This window comes from Pristiophorus japonicus, chromosome 5 (genome assembly GCF_044704955.1).
Source record: "Pristiophorus japonicus isolate sPriJap1 chromosome 5, sPriJap1.hap1, whole genome shotgun sequence".
Taxonomy (NCBI): domain Eukaryota; kingdom Metazoa; phylum Chordata; class Chondrichthyes; family Pristiophoridae; genus Pristiophorus; species Pristiophorus japonicus.
This window is the reverse complement of record NC_091981.1, coordinates 266,775,738-266,791,129: the sequence shown is the minus strand read 5'-3', so window position 1 is coordinate 266,791,129 and position 15,392 is coordinate 266,775,738. Positions and strand designations below refer to the sequence as shown.

At 48.8% G+C, this 15,392-nt stretch overlaps 1 protein-coding gene across 2 annotated transcripts in view; it reads right to left on the bottom strand.

Moving 5' to 3' along the window:
• Positions 1–15,392, bottom strand: part of ptprn2 (protein tyrosine phosphatase receptor type N2) — a 1,205,047-nt gene that overhangs the window by 19,172 nt on the left and 1,170,483 nt on the right. The window lies entirely within an intron of this gene.

Below are 15,392 nucleotides of genomic sequence, written 5' to 3'. Positions count from 1 at the left end.
GAGAGCAGATTGAAATGATACATTAAGAGCATTACACAAATTTAAGTGTGATTTCTACAGTAAATTGGTACCAATAAGCCCAACAACACTGGATAACCCTGGTGGAAAGCCACTGAAGAAAACGAGAAACACGCTCGCTTTTATACAACAGCTCTTTGGAAAAAAAAGGATTTATATCGCGCCTTTCACGAACATTGGACGTCCCAAAATGCTTTACAGTCAATTAAGTACTTTTGTAGTGTAGTCACTGTTGTAATGTAGAAAACACAGCAGCCAATATGCACACAGCAAGCTCCCTCAAACAGCAATGTAATAATGACCAGATAATCTGTTTTTGTTATGTTGACTGAGGGATAAATATTGGCCAGGATACCATTGATATCCCCCTGCACTTCTTTGAAATAGTGCCATGGGATGTTTTACGTCCACCTGAGAGAGGAGATGGGGCCTCGGTTTAATGTCTCATCCAAAAGGCAGCACCTCGTTCAGAGCAGCACTTGCCTCCGCAAGATCCTACAAATCCACTGGGAGGACAGACGCACCAACGTCACTGTTCTCGCTTAAGCCAACATCCCCAGCATCGAAGCACTGACCACACTCGACAAGCTCCATTGGGCGGGCCACATCGTCCGCATGCCCGACACGAGACTCCCAAAGCAAGTCCTCTACTCGGAACTCCTATACAGCAAGTGAGCCTCAGGTGGGCAGAGAAAACGTTTCAAGGACACCCTCAAAGCCTCCTTGATAAAGTGCAACATCCCCAACAGCACCTGGAAATCCCTGGCCCAAGACTGCCCTAAGTGGAGGAAGAGCATCCAGGAGGGCGCTGAGCAGCTCGAGTCTCGTCACCGAGAGCATGCAGAAATCAAGTGCAGATAGCGGAAAGAGCGAGCGGAAAACCAGACTCCCCACCCACCCTTTCCTTTAACCGCTGTCTGCCCCACCTCTGACAGAGACTGCAATTCCCAAATTGGACTGTACAGCCACCTAAGAATTCACTTTTAGAGTGGAAGCAAATCTTCCTCGATTTCAAGGGATTGCCTATGATGATGATGATGAACATGACTTCCTCAGCACTGCACTGCCAGCCTTCATTTTTATGCTGAAGTCCCTGGAGTGGGACTTGAACTCACAACCTTCTGACCCAGAGGCGAGGGTGCTACATTGAGCCACAGCTGATATTGTAGCATCAGCTCTTTGAATGGGGCAAACCATGTAGAAAGGCAGTTGCAGCAGTTAGGTTCTGGTGCGGTGTCCTCTATACTTTGCTGCTGTGGTCCATTATCGTTGCTATGTAAACTGCTGCCAATCTATCAGGAGAGTCACTAATGCTGCAGTTCAACAGCTTCACATTGATGGTGATCAATCAGTAATTACCAGTGTTACAGTGATCGCCTTGTTGAATCCCAAAAGCCTCCTTCTCAACTCTTGTCCTTTTACCTTTTTGTTCTAATTGTGGCCCGAATCACTTATTAATGAAAGCCAGAATGGGAGTAGCTCACGGAGCGTTTACCTAATTACTGCAAATATATCTGCTATATCCTTCGCATAAATATTCATTAAAAAAAATCTTCCTGCTCTGGCAGCGTGTGTTTCGCGGGCTGTGCAAGTTCCGAGCATTGTGCATTTAATTGCCCTTGTGCTATTTGCGTTAAGTTTAACATGGTCAGGATTTACAGTGACAGCATAGAGGGTGTGAAGATTCCAAGTTGCACTCCTTGAAAGAGATTCAGTCATAAGATCTGAATAGATACAAATGCATTAACAGTTTCTGGGTCGTTATGCAAAGGCAAAGTGTGTGCAAGTGACAACTCGTTAGCTAATAAACAAATTTGCCAATGTGAAGGATGTTTCAGACATCCAAAGACTGATTTTAACTCCTGGTGGGAGTCATGCGGGCTGGGGTGGAGGGATGGGTGCCGAGGCGGTCGACAATCCATCTGGCCCTCCGCAGGGCGAGGCTCAGGAGATATGAATTCTTGGATGGGCCTCATCTGCATAGCCCCCCCCCGCCCCATCAGTCTCCTGATCGAACCCAGCATGAGGCAATGGCTGATGGGATTTTGCGGTGGCAGGAGGAACGGTTACCGGCACCTTAAGTAAGTGGTCGCGGTCTGGGGAAGGGGAAGGAAGCTGGGGTCGGGGAGTGGCCTAAGGTTTCCTTGCAGGGGCCCAGAGGGACACTCGCCCACAATAACATTAACTCGCCTTTCTGAGGCCATTTCTGGTGCCGGGCCCTCTTGCTACCAAGGTTGGTCTGGCGGAGAAGCCCCGACGGCTTTCCTGCACAGACCTGGAGTTTGAAATTGCAGCCGGGCCCCGATGACAACATTGGAGCCTAATCTGCATACTGAAAGCATCATCATAGAAACATAGAAAATAGGTGCAGGAGTAGGCCATTCGGCCCTTCTAGCCTGCACCGCCATTCAATGAGTTCATGGCTGAACATGAAACTTCAGTACCCCATTCCTGCTCTCTCACCATACCCCTTGATCCCCCTAGTAGTAAGGACTTCATCTAACTCCTTTTTGAATATATTTAGTGAATTGGCCTCAACAACTTTCTGTGGTAGAGAATTCCACAGGTTCACCACTCTCTGGGTGAAGAAGTTTCTCCTCATCTCGGTCCTAAATGGCTTATCCCTTATTCTTAGAATGTGACCCCCTGGTTCTGGACTTCCCCAACATCGGGAACATTCTTCCTGCATCTAACCTGTCTAAGCCCGTCAGAATTTTAAACGTTTCTATGAGGTCCCCTCTCATTCTTCTGAACTCCAGTGAATACAAGCCCAGTTGATCCAGTCTTTCTTGATAGGTCATCATCATCATCATCATCATAGGCAGTCCCTCGGAATCGAGGAAGACTTGCTTCCACTCTTAAAATGAGTCCTTAGGTGGCTGAACAATCCAATACGAGAACCACAGTCCCCGTCATAGGTGGGACAGATAGTCGTTGCGGGAAAGAATGGGTGGACAGGTTTGCCGCACGCTCTTTCCGCTGCCTGCGCTTGATTTCTGCATGCTCTCGGCGATGAGACTCGAGATGCTCAGTGTCCGCCCAGATGCACTTCCTCCACTTAGGGCGGTCTTTGGCCAGGGACTCCCAGGTGTCAGTGGGGATGTTGCACTTTATCACGGAGGCTTTGAGGGTGGCCTTGAAACGTTTCCTCTGCCCACCTTTGGCTTGTTTGCCGTGAAGGAGTTCCGAGTAGAGCGCTTGCTTTGGGAAGTTAAAGGGGCACTCCACTGCCGACCAGCGGGTGTGCCCCCTCACTTGATCAAAAGAGGTTAAAATTGCAACCTGCAGGAAGGAGTGGGATTCGGTGGTGGGGGGGGGGGGAAGAGGTTGGGGGTGCGTAAGTCGGTTTGGGAATTTTTACTGCCCGGGTTCCGTCTGTCATGCAGGATCAAAAGTCGTTCCTCTAGCGTCGATGTAGCACTTGGACTTCCGGTACATACAGTACTAGTTGCAGACTAAATTTTCCTCCACTCGTCTCACACTGTAACTCAACCAGGAGCTCAGAGAGGCACCTACTGATTGAGACAGCGCGATATTTCTATTTTCCACTCTCTGAGCGAGAATGTCAATTTAGTGCCGGCTTTGTGCCACGGATGAATGCAAACCAGACACTGGATTGAAACTCTCCGAACTCATTTCACATCCGAAGCAGGCAGTCAGGAGACCTCCAACGCATCTGTTTAAGCTGGATCTGAGCCCAGGTCTCCCAGAGGTGCAAGTGACCCTGAAACATTTGAATCTAAGAGCAAAGAACCTCATCAACAAATAATAAGTGTGGAAGTGCTTCCATTACTTCTGAATCTGCTATTTCTAAAGCTCCAAATAAAAGGTAATGAACAGTTGATCAGTACAGTGGATGGTTGGACCACATCTCGCTCATATTTATAGAGCACTTAATACACACGGCCGCTCTGTGATTGCTGTGTTCTGCGTTCTACAGCTGATGCCACATTCTATACCCTCAAGTGCATTCCTAAATGAAAGCATGCAGATTTAAAGGAGTGAATCGTCTGGATTCACCGCTGGAACTCTGGATTGTGTTTGAAACTATTTTTAAGTTAAGTTCAGATAAGGGAGGCCAGGCCACTCGTCCCATCTAAATTATCCGTCCATTAAAATGCTACACTTTCCCCACGGCAACGACTAACTGCTCAAGGGATTGCACCTCCACTGCCCTGTGCAGAAGACCATCCCAGGTGTTGCTCACTGCTTCGGGAAGAAGTTGTTCCTGATATTGGTTCCCTTGTATTATGATTATGGTTTATTTTAAAATAGTGCTCAAAGTTAACCTTTTATATTCCACTCAGTATTTTACATACCGCAATTACGTCCCCTTTCATTCACATTTTTGTTTATAACTGAAGAATCCAGGCTTTTCTAATTTTTCAACATTAACTTGCATTTATATAGCAACTTTAACATAGAAAACTGTCCCAGGTGTTTCACAGATACATGAAAGACTTTGACTTATATAGCACCTTCTACGACCACCGGATGTCTCAAAGCGCTTTACAGCCAATGAAGTACTTTTGGCGTGCAGTCATTGTTGTAATGTAGGAAACGCGGCAGCCAACTTGTGCACAGCAAACTCCCACAAGCAGCAATTTGATAACCAAATAATCTGTTTTTTTGTTATGTTGATTGAGGGATAAATACTGGCCAGGACACTGGGGATAACTCCCCTGTTCTTGTCGAAATAGTGCCATGGGATCTTTTATGTCCACTTGAGAGAGCACAACGAACCTCGGTTTAGACTCTCATCCGAAAGACGGCAAATTTGACAGTGCAGCACTCCCTCAGCACTGCACTGGAGTGTCAGCCTCAATTTTTTGTACTCAAGACTTGAACCCACAACCTTCTAACTCAGAGGTGAGGGTGCTACCCGCTGAGCCACAGCTGACACATGAAGAAATCCCATAACTCTGTCCTCTTAGAGTAGGGAATGGGGGTGGGAGTTGATTTTCATCTGGCGTTACCGAGGCGGTGTTAATGGGCTCAAATGGGGTTGTTACATTTACCATTTGTTAACGCCACACATCCAATCACTGTTATTTTTAGAGGGACTTCCCTTGGGCGTCCAGAGCGCCTGCCTGTTTCAGGTGGTAGGCCTTTTGATTATGCAAAATCATGTAGTTAGAACCCCGCTTGCAATTTTGAGGGACACATAGGTATTGCCTATGTGGCACACGCTCTCCCCTTGAGTGGCTTAACCAGTGGTCCTTAAAGAGACCACAGCTGGCTGTTGCAAGAACAGCCTAGAGTTCCTGGGTTATACATTTGCAGAGCCAGGAGGAGCAGGAGTGTGGGTCACTGCCCGGGCCTGGGCTCGCCTTTCCTCACCTGCCCCTCCCCTATATTCAGCTCGCCCCCCCCCCCCCCCCCCCCCCCCCCCAGGACTATCTGCAGACCGGCATGGCTCCCCGATATCGTGCCTGCCTGGAGACTGCGAGCTGCAGCGGGAAACCCGTTTGGTGCATTCCGGATCGTTGCCGAGATTATAAATAAAGTCCGGGGCTTCCTCGCGGACTTGACCGCTGGCCGGCAAGAGCGTTCCATCTGTCGGTTGCCCAACGGGAAATTCGGCCCCGAGGTATCAGCCCCTCTGGCTTTTGTCGGTACCATTTTCAGACCTTGCATGTTTCCTTTGTGTTTGTATGACTAAACTTGAATGTAATATTTAAGATGCCATCTGACCTGACCAGAGAATGCGTAGCTTCAAACTGTCTCAGCCTCCATCGACTGATTTGGCAATAGGGCTCTCTGTTTGCTTTGTTGATCGCTTGGTTTGCAGTGACTGGATGTCATCATTACTGAGTCTACCATCACTCCCAGATCTCTCTTAGCTTATTTTAAAAAGGTAGGTCGATTGAAAATTTTAAAACTGAGATTGACAGATTTTTATTAGGCAAGTGTATTAAGAAGAGCTCCAGAGTTAAGATACAGATCAGCTATGGTCTAATTGAATGGTGTAACAGGCACAAGAGGCTGAAGGGCCTACTCCTGTTCCTATGTTTCCTAGCTAGACAGATACCATTCAGTAAGTAATTATATTCTTCATCTTTTCTTCCAATGCATTAAGACCTTGCATTTATCTGAAGTACCCCTTTCCTGCTTTCTCTCCATATCCCTTTAGCCGTCAGGGCCACATCGAACTCTGTCTTGAATATATCTAACAAACTGGCATCAACAACTCTCTGCGGTAGAGAATTCCACAGGTTCACAATTCTCTGAGTGAAAAAGTTTCTCCTTATCTCGGCCCTAAATGGTTAACCCCTTATCCTTAGACTGTGACCACCTGGTTCTAGATTTCCCCAACATTGGAAACATTCTTCCTGCATCTAACCTGTCCAGTCCCGTCAGAACTTTATATGTTTCTATGAGATCCTCTCTCATTCTTTTAAACTCCAGTGAGTACAGGCCCAGTCAATCCAGTCTCTCCTCAAATGTCAGTCCCGCCATCCCTGAAATCAGTCTGGTGAACCTTCGCTGCACTCCCTCAATAGCAAGAACGTCCTTCCTCAGATTAGGAGACCAAAACTGAACACAATATTCCAGGTGAGGCCTAACCAAGGCCCTCTACAACTGCAGTAAGACCTCCCTGCTCCTATATTCGAATCCCCTAGCTATGAAGGCCAACATACCATTTGTCTGCTTCACTGCCTGCTGTACCTGCATGCCAACGTTCAATGACTGATGTACCATGATATCCACGTCTCGTTGCACCTCCTCTTTTCCTAATCTGACGCCAATGAGCCCCAGGTGGCCAAAGGAAACGCTTCAAGGACACCCTCAAAGCCTCCTTGAAAAAGAGTAGCCAATGTAACCCCACTTTTTAAAAAAGGAGGGAGAGAGAAAACAGGGAATTATAGACCGGTCAGCCTGACCTCAGTAGTGGGTAAAATGATGGAATCAATTATTAAGGCTGTCATAGCAGCGCATTTGGAAAATGGTGACATGATAGGTCCAAGTCAGCATGAATTTGTGAAAGGGAAATCATGCTTGACAAATCTTCTGGAATTTTTTGAGGATGTTTCCAGTAAAGTGGACAAAGGAGAACCAGTTGATGTGGTATATTTGGACTTTCAGAAGGCTTTCGACAAGGTCCCACACAAGAGATTAATGTGCAAAGCTAAAGCACATGGGATTGGGGGTAGTGTGCTGACGTGGAATGAGAACTGCTGGTCAGACAGGAAGCAAAGAGTAGGAGTAAATGGGTACTTTTCAGAATGGCAGGCAGTGACTAGTGGGGTACCGCAAGGTTCTGTGCTGGGGCCCCAGCTGTTTACATTGTACATTAATGATTTAGACGAGGGGATTAAATGTAGTATCTCCAAATTTGCGGATGACACTAAGTTGGGTGGCAGTGTGAGCTGCGAGGAGGATGCTCTGAGGCTGCAGAGTGACTTGGATAAGTTAGGTGAGTGGGCAAATGCATGGCAGATGAAGTATAATGTGGATAAATGTGAGGTTATCCACTTTGGTGGTAAAAACAGAGAGACAGACTATTATCTGAATGGTGACAGATTAGGAAAAGGGAAGGTGCAACGAGACCTGGGTGTCATGGTACATCAGTCATTGAAGGTTGGCATGCAGATACAGCAGGCGGTTAAGAAAGCAAATGGCATGTTGGCCTTCATAGCGAGGGGATTTGAGTACAGGGGCAGGGAGGTGTTGCTACAGTTGTACAGGGCCTTGGTGAGGCCACACCTGGAGTATTGTGTACAATTTTGGTCTCCTAACTTGAGGAAGGACATTCTTGCTATTGAGGGAGTGCAGCGAAGATTCACCAGACTGATTCCCGGGATGGTGGGACTGACCTATCAAGAAAGACTGGATCAACTGGGCTTGTATTCACTGGAGTTCAGAAGAATGAGAGGGGTCCTCATAGAAACGTTTAAAATTCTGATGGGTTTAGACAGGTTAGATGCAGGAAGAATGTTCCCAATGTTGGGGAAGTCCAGAACCAGGGGTCACAGTCTGAGGATAAGGGGTAAGCCATTTAGGACCGAGATGAGGAGAAACTTCTTCACCCAGAGAGTGGTGAACCTGTGGAATTCTCTACCACAGAAAGTAGTTGAGGCCAATTCACTAAATATATTCAAAAGGGAGTTAGATGAAGTCCTTACTACTCAGGGGATCAAGGGGTATGGCGAGAAAGCAGGAATGGGGTACTGAAGTTTCATGTTCAGCCATGAACTCATTGAATGGCGGTGCAGGCTAGAAGGGCTGAATGGCCTGCTCCTGCACCTATTTTCTATGTTTCTATGTTTCTATCCCCACCGCCACCTGAGAATCCTTGGCCCATGACCGCTCAAGTGGAGGAGAAGCATCCGGGAAGACGCCGAACATCTCGAGTCTCTTCGCCAGGGGCACGCTGAAGCCAACCACAAATAGCGGAAGGAGTGCACGACAACCCAAGCACCTCACCCACCCGTCCCTTCAACCACCACCTGCCTCACCTGTGACAGAAACTGTAGGTCCCGCATTGGACTCATCAGTCACCTGAGAACTGATATTCGTGTGGAAGCAAGTCATCCTCGATTCCAAGGGACTGCCCAAGAAGAAGATATAAATGCAAGTCTTTAGATCAGAAACTGCAGAGGTCCTGGCACTGATCTCTGGAGCACAGCACTTAATACATCTACCCAGCTGGACATTACTCCGCTAGTGCCCACTTCTGTTTTAGCTAATTCCTTATCCACTTCCAAGTTATATCTATTACTGTAATGTATTTGCTTCATGGGTTCTTGCTTGAGAATTCATAGTAACACATTGCTATTAAGAACTAGTTAGTTTATTAACAAAGTTTTAACAATCACACTACACATTACCAGTTCCTCCACTAGACTCACAACTGCATATCTCATCGTGGATCCCACGAACTCAACTGACTGGGGTTTTATTGAGTCTTGTGAACATCACGTGACTGGCTAAGCCACTCCTGTCAGCATACTCACAGGTGTATACATTACAAGTACCAACTATTTTAACAACCTTTTAGGTGGAATTGTATCATAGGCTTTATGGAAGCCTAGCTGTGCTATGTCATAGGGCTTTCCATTGTCCATTTGGGATGTCACATCCTCAGAAAAGTCAAGAATTTTGATCATGTAGGATCTGCCACTTCTGAAACCATTTACTAGGTTATTTTGATATTTCCTCAATTTGATTCCAAATGATCAATTCCTGCCGGTTCTTGATGTAAGATTAATTGGATTGTAGTTACTCAGGTTCGTTGTGTCACCCTTTTTGAAGAGGGGCACCAGCCTGACTGGGGATTTATTGGCTTTCAATCCTTTAAGCCCGTTTGTGTGTCCATGCAATTGCTATCGAAGTCACTGGGGGTAAATTTCCGCAGGTAACTTCTGCGAGTCACAGAAACACAGTAAAATCTCCGTAAACTGCAGTTATATTGTTTCCCTGAGGTTTCTGCAGCTTTTCTGTTGGAGTTACATTTTACGGAAATTCACCCCCATTAAGTTTACCGATCAAGTGTCAGCCTTGGCTCAGTGGGTAGCACCCTCGCCTCGAGGTCAGAAGGTTATGGGTTCAAGTCCACTCCAGCACTTGAACACATTATCGAGACCGGCATTCAAGTGCAATAATGAGGGAGTGCTGCACTGTTGGAAATGCCGTCTTTCAGATGAGATGTTAAACCAAAGCCTTCCCTGTTTGGTGGCTGCAAAAGATCCTACTTAAGGAAGAAGAATGGAGTTCTCCCTCTGACCGGGCCAATATTAGCAGGTTGGTCATTATTTCATTGCTGTATGCAAATTGGCTGCCTTGTTTGCCTACAAAACATATTAACAATAACTTATTGGCTGTAAAGCACTTTGGGATGTCTTGAGAGCATAAAAGGCGCCACATAGATGCAAGTTATTTTCCTTTAGTTGTAGAACCACTTACGACAGGTGGCATGCTACTAGTATCCACTCTAATGAATACTTCCTGGTGGTAATCATTTTGTTTGTTAACTATTTTTATTCATCCAATGCAGGTCATTATTTTGTCGTGGTTCCATCATGAGACACTCATCAGTTTGGCTCAGTTAGTACCATTCTTATTCCTGGGTCAGAAAGCTGCAGGTTCAACAGCCACACCAGGACCTGAGCACATAATCTACCTTGCGAAGCTGCGCTGTTGCCATCCTTTCACTGGAATGTTACATCAAAGTCCCGTCCACCCGTACATTTCACCATTGGAGCCACTATGTGAAGAGGAGAAGAGTTTTCCTGCTGTTCTATCCAACAGTATTCTCTCAAAAGAGACTACTGCAAAAAAATGATGAACGGGTCATTTATCGTGTTGCTGTTCATGGAATGTTGCTGCTGCAGAATGGCTGCCATATTTGCCTGCATAACAACAGACCTGGCACTCCAAAAGTAAAGCTTGGAAATGCTTTGATGATGTGATAAGGCACAATATAAATGCAACCAATTCTTCCTTTTATGAGTACTACATTATTATATGGACGAGACAGCTGTGGCTCAGTGGACCTGGGGGTCCTTGTGCATGAATCCCAAAAAGTTAGTTTGCAGGTGCAGCAGGTAATCAGGAAGGCGAATGGAATGTTGGCCTTCATTGCGAGAGGGATGGAGTACAAAAGCAGGGAGGTCCTTCTGCAACTGTATAGGGTATTGGTGAGGCCGCACCTGGAGTACTGCGTGCAGTTTTGGTCACCTTATTTAAGGAAGGATATACTAGCTTTGGAAGGGGTACAGAGACGATTCACTAGGCTGATTCCGGAGATGAGGGGGTTACCTTATGATGATAGATTGAGTAAACTGGGTCTTTACTCATTGGAGTTCAGAAGGATGAGGGGTGATCATATAGAAACATTTAAAATAATGAAGGGGATAGACAGGATAGAGGCAGAGAGGTTGTTTCCACTGGTCGGAGAGAATAGGGGGCACAGCCTCAAAATACGGGGGAGCCAATTTAAAACCTAGTTGAGAAGGAATTTCTTCTCCCAGAGGGTTGTGAATCTGTGGAATTCTCTGCCCAAGGAAGCAGTTGAGGCTAGCTCATTGAATATATTCAAATCACAGATAGATAGATTTTTAACCAATAAGGGCCAGATCAGCCATGATCTTGTTGGGTGCCGGAGCAGGCTCGAGGGGCTAGATGGCCTACTCCTGTTCCTAATTCTTATGTTCTTATGTTCTTATTAATGTTGGGGAAGTCCAGAACCACGGGTCACAGTCTAGGGATAAGGGGTAAGCCATTTAGGACCGAGATGAGGAGAAACGTCTTCACCCAGAGAGTGGTGAACCTGTGGAATTCTCGACCACAGAAAGTTGTTGAGGCCAATTCACTAAATATATTCAAAAAGGAGTTAGATGTAGTCCTTACTACTAGGGGGATCAAGGGGTATGGCGAGAAAGCAGGAATGGGGTACTGAAGTTGCATGTTCAGCCATGAACTCATTGAATGGCGGTGCAGGCTCGAAGTGCCGAATGGCTTACTCCTGCACCTAGTTTCTATGTTTCTATGATAGTACTCTCACCTCTGAGTAAGAAGATTGTTGGTCAAGTCCCATTGCAGAGATTTGGGCGCAATCTAGGATGACATTCCAGCGCAGTACTGAGGGAACTACTGCACTGTCGGAGATGCCGGCTTTCGAATGAGACATTAAACCTAGGCCCCCGTTTTCCCTCACAGGTAAAGGATCCCATGGCGGTATTTCGAGGAAGAGCAGGGGAGTCCTGGCCAATATTAATGGTAGTACTGCACTTTTTTGACAGACATTGACACGCCCCGCCCTCTCAAGCTCCGCCCCGTCCCCTCCCGGCCCTGAATCATTCCCTTCAAGTGGTGCCGAGAATGAGGGCCTGAGGCTCCGAGACTTCACTGAGGCGCTGACTCTCCGCCCCCCCACCCCCGCCCACTGCCCCGACTTTCTCCCACACCCACGACTCTCTTCCCACCCTGCCCCCCGACTCTCTACTCCCCTGCTCCGACCCTCGACCCCTCTCGGGGAGCCGAGAGTGGTGGCCTTGGGGTTGAGAGCACCCGTGGGCGGCGGCGGGAAGCCGAGAAAGACTGGGGGAGAGAGAGAGAGAGGCTGGTGGGGGGGAGATAGAGAGAGAGAGAGAGAGAGAGGCTTGGGGGGGAAGAGAGAGAGAGAGAGGCTTGGGGGGGAGAGAGAGAGAGAGAGGCTAGGGGGGGTGGAGAGAGAGAGAGAGAGAGAGAGGCTGGGGGGGGGAGAGAGAGAGAGAGAGAGAGGCTGGGGGGGGGGAGAGAGAGAGAGGCTGGCGGGGGAGAGAGAGAGAGAGGGAGAGAGGCTGGGGGGGGGGAGAGAGAGAGAGAAGCTGGTGGGGGGGGGAGAGAGAGAGAGAGAGAGGGAGGCTGGGGGGGAGAGAGAGAGAGAGACTAGGGGGGGGAGAGAGAGAGAGAGAGAGAGAGAGGGAGAGAGGCTGGGGGGAGAGAGAGAGAGAGAGAGAGAGGGAGAGAGGCTGGGGGGGGAGAGAGAGAGAGAAGCTGGGGGGAGGAGAGAGAGAGAGAGAGGGAGGCTGGGGGGAGAGAGAGAGAGAGAGAGAGAGAGGCAGGGGGGGGGGAGAGAGAGAGAGAGAGAGGCTGGGGGGGGGGAGAGAGAGAGAGAGAGCGAGAGAGAGAGAGGCTGGGGGGGGAGAGAGAGAGAGAGAGAGAGGCTGGGGGGGGGGAGAGAGAGAGAGAGAGAGGCTGGGGGGGGAGAGAGAGAGAGAGGCTGGGGGGGGGGGGAGAGAGAGAGAGGCTGGCGGGGGGAGAGAGAGAGAGAGGGGGAGAGGCTGGGGGGGAGAGAGAGAGAGAGAGAGGCTGGGGGGGAGAGAGAGAGAGAGAGAGGCTGGGGGGGAGAGAGAGAGAGAGAGAGAGGCTGGGGGGGGAGAGAGAGAGAGAGAGAGAGAGAGAGAGGCTGGGGGGGGGAGAGAGAGAGAGGCTGGGGGGAGAGAGAGAGCGAGGCTGGGGGGGAGAGAGAGAGAGAGGCTGGGGGGGGGAAGAGAGAGAGAGAGAGAGGGCTGGGGGGGGAGAGAGAGAGAGAGGCTGGGGGGGGGGGGTGAGAGAGAGAGAGAGGGCTGGGGGAGAGAGAGAGAGAGAGAGAGAGAGGCTGGGTGGGGGAGAGAGAGAGGCTGGGGGGAGAGAGAGAGAGAGAGAGAGAGGCTGGGGGGGAGAGAGAGAGAGAGAGGCTGGGGTGGGAGAGAGAGAGAGAGAGGCTGGGGTGGGAGAGAGAGAGAGAGGCTGGGGGGAGAGAGAGAGGCTGGGGAGAGAGAGAGAGAGAGAGAGGCTGGGGGGAAGAGAGGCTGGGGGGAGAGAGAGAGAGAGGCTGGGGGGGAGAGTGTCATGTATCTCACACTACTGTATATAACTGTATCTTACCATGCTATACATGACTGTAACTAGATATGACCTGTAACCACAAGCATACTTGACCTCCAGGGGTGCATTTGCAGGAGACACTGCATACCTGTTCCACACAGGTATATAAAGGCAGGTCTCAGGCAAGTGAGGCACTCGAGAGCTGTGAAATAAAGGTGCAGGTCCAGAGTGACCTTGACTTCAGCATGTGCCTCGTGTAAGTCTGTACTGCAGGGTCAGGACTTTACAGTGGCGAAGAGTTACGGGATCACAGAATCCACAGAATGGCTACCAACGGCTCAGATGAGAAATACAATGCTGGAGACAATTGGGAGGACTTTATAGAAAGGCTCCAGCAAAGCTTTGTAACCAAAGACTGGTTGGGCGATGATAAGGCAGACAAGAGAAGAGCCCATCTCTTGACCAGCTGTGGCTCGAAAACAAAACATGAAGGATCTGCTGGCACCCGAGAAACCAGCAAACAAGTCGTTTGAGGGGTTGAGCACACTGGTAAGAGATCACCTGAAGCCAGCGAGCAGCCTACACATGGGCCAGACACAGGTTCTACAACTACAGACGCTGTGTGGGCCAGAGCATACCCGACTTTGTGGCGGAACTTCGGAGGCTGGCTAGTTTATGGGAGTTCTCCGATGAACTAAGGAGAGAAGTACTGAGAGACTGTTTTATTGAAGGAATAGGCCACGCAGGCATATTCCGAAAGCTTATAGAGACCAAGAACTTGACCCTAGAGGCAGCAGCACTGGTTGCACAGACATTCTTGGCAGGAGAAGAAGAAACGAGGTTGATCTACACTGCGGGTATGACAACTAACGAAACATCAGAACAAGGGGTTCACAGCGTGAAACAAGCCGCTACTCCCACACACAGACAAAGGCAGGAGAGCAGGCCTTCAACAGCAGGCAGTGGCGCCAGAAGCCATCAAGGGCCACATGAACGGCCGTTCACACCTCATCAACCCACAATGCGAGCAATCAACAACAGACTGAGAGAAGCTCAAGAGAGATCAGCCAGATGCAGATCATTCTTCGGAAACAATGGAGATGTGGGGGAAGGCACTCAACAAGGGGGTGTCGATTTCAGCATGCTGTTTACAGAAACTGCAACTACACAGGGCATCTGGCTCGCATGTGCAGAAAAACAGCAGCTTGGCTGGTATTCGAATTGGAAGGGTTAGAAAGCGGACCAGAAGACAGGGACAGTGCCCGGGACGCCGAGGTACAGCGGGTCAACACGATCAATGTCCACTGTTCTTACAACAAGATGCCTCCAATAATGATGAGGGTCCTAATCAACGGGATACCCGTCAACATGGAACTGGATATGGGAGCTAGTCAATCTCTCATGAGCGCCCAACAATTTGAACTGCTGTGGCCGCACAAAAGCAACAGACCAAAACTCACAAGGATCAACACCAAACTAAGGATCTATACCAAAGAAATCGTCCCAGTCCTTGGAAGCGCCATGCTCTCAGTCACACACAAAGGGACGGTGAACCGACTTCCCCTGTGGATTGTCCCCGGAGATCTCCCAGCACTGTTGGGGAGAAGCTGGCTGGCAAAACTAAATTGGAAATGGGATGATGTTCATGCGATGTTGTCAGAGGAACGGATCTCCTGCTCAACAGTTCTAAGTCGTTTTGAACATCATTTTCCAGTCAGGTGTGGGCACCTTCAAAGGGGCCAAAGTTAAAATCTACATCACACAGGATGCCAGACCGGTCCATCACAAGGCTAGTGCTGTGCCTTATGTGATGAGGGAAAAGATTGAACATGAACTGGACCGGCTTCTGCGGGAAGGCATTATCTCACCTGTGGAATTTAGCGACTGGGCAAGTCCCATCGTCCCAGTCATGAAGCCTGATGGATCCGTACGAATCTGTGGGGATTACAAGTCTACCATAAACAGAGTCTCCCTACAGGACCAATTCCCGCTGCCTAGAGCGAAGGACCTATTTGCCACATTGGCTGGAGGAAAACTTTTCTCGAAACTAAACCTCACATCTGCGTATATGATGCAAGAAC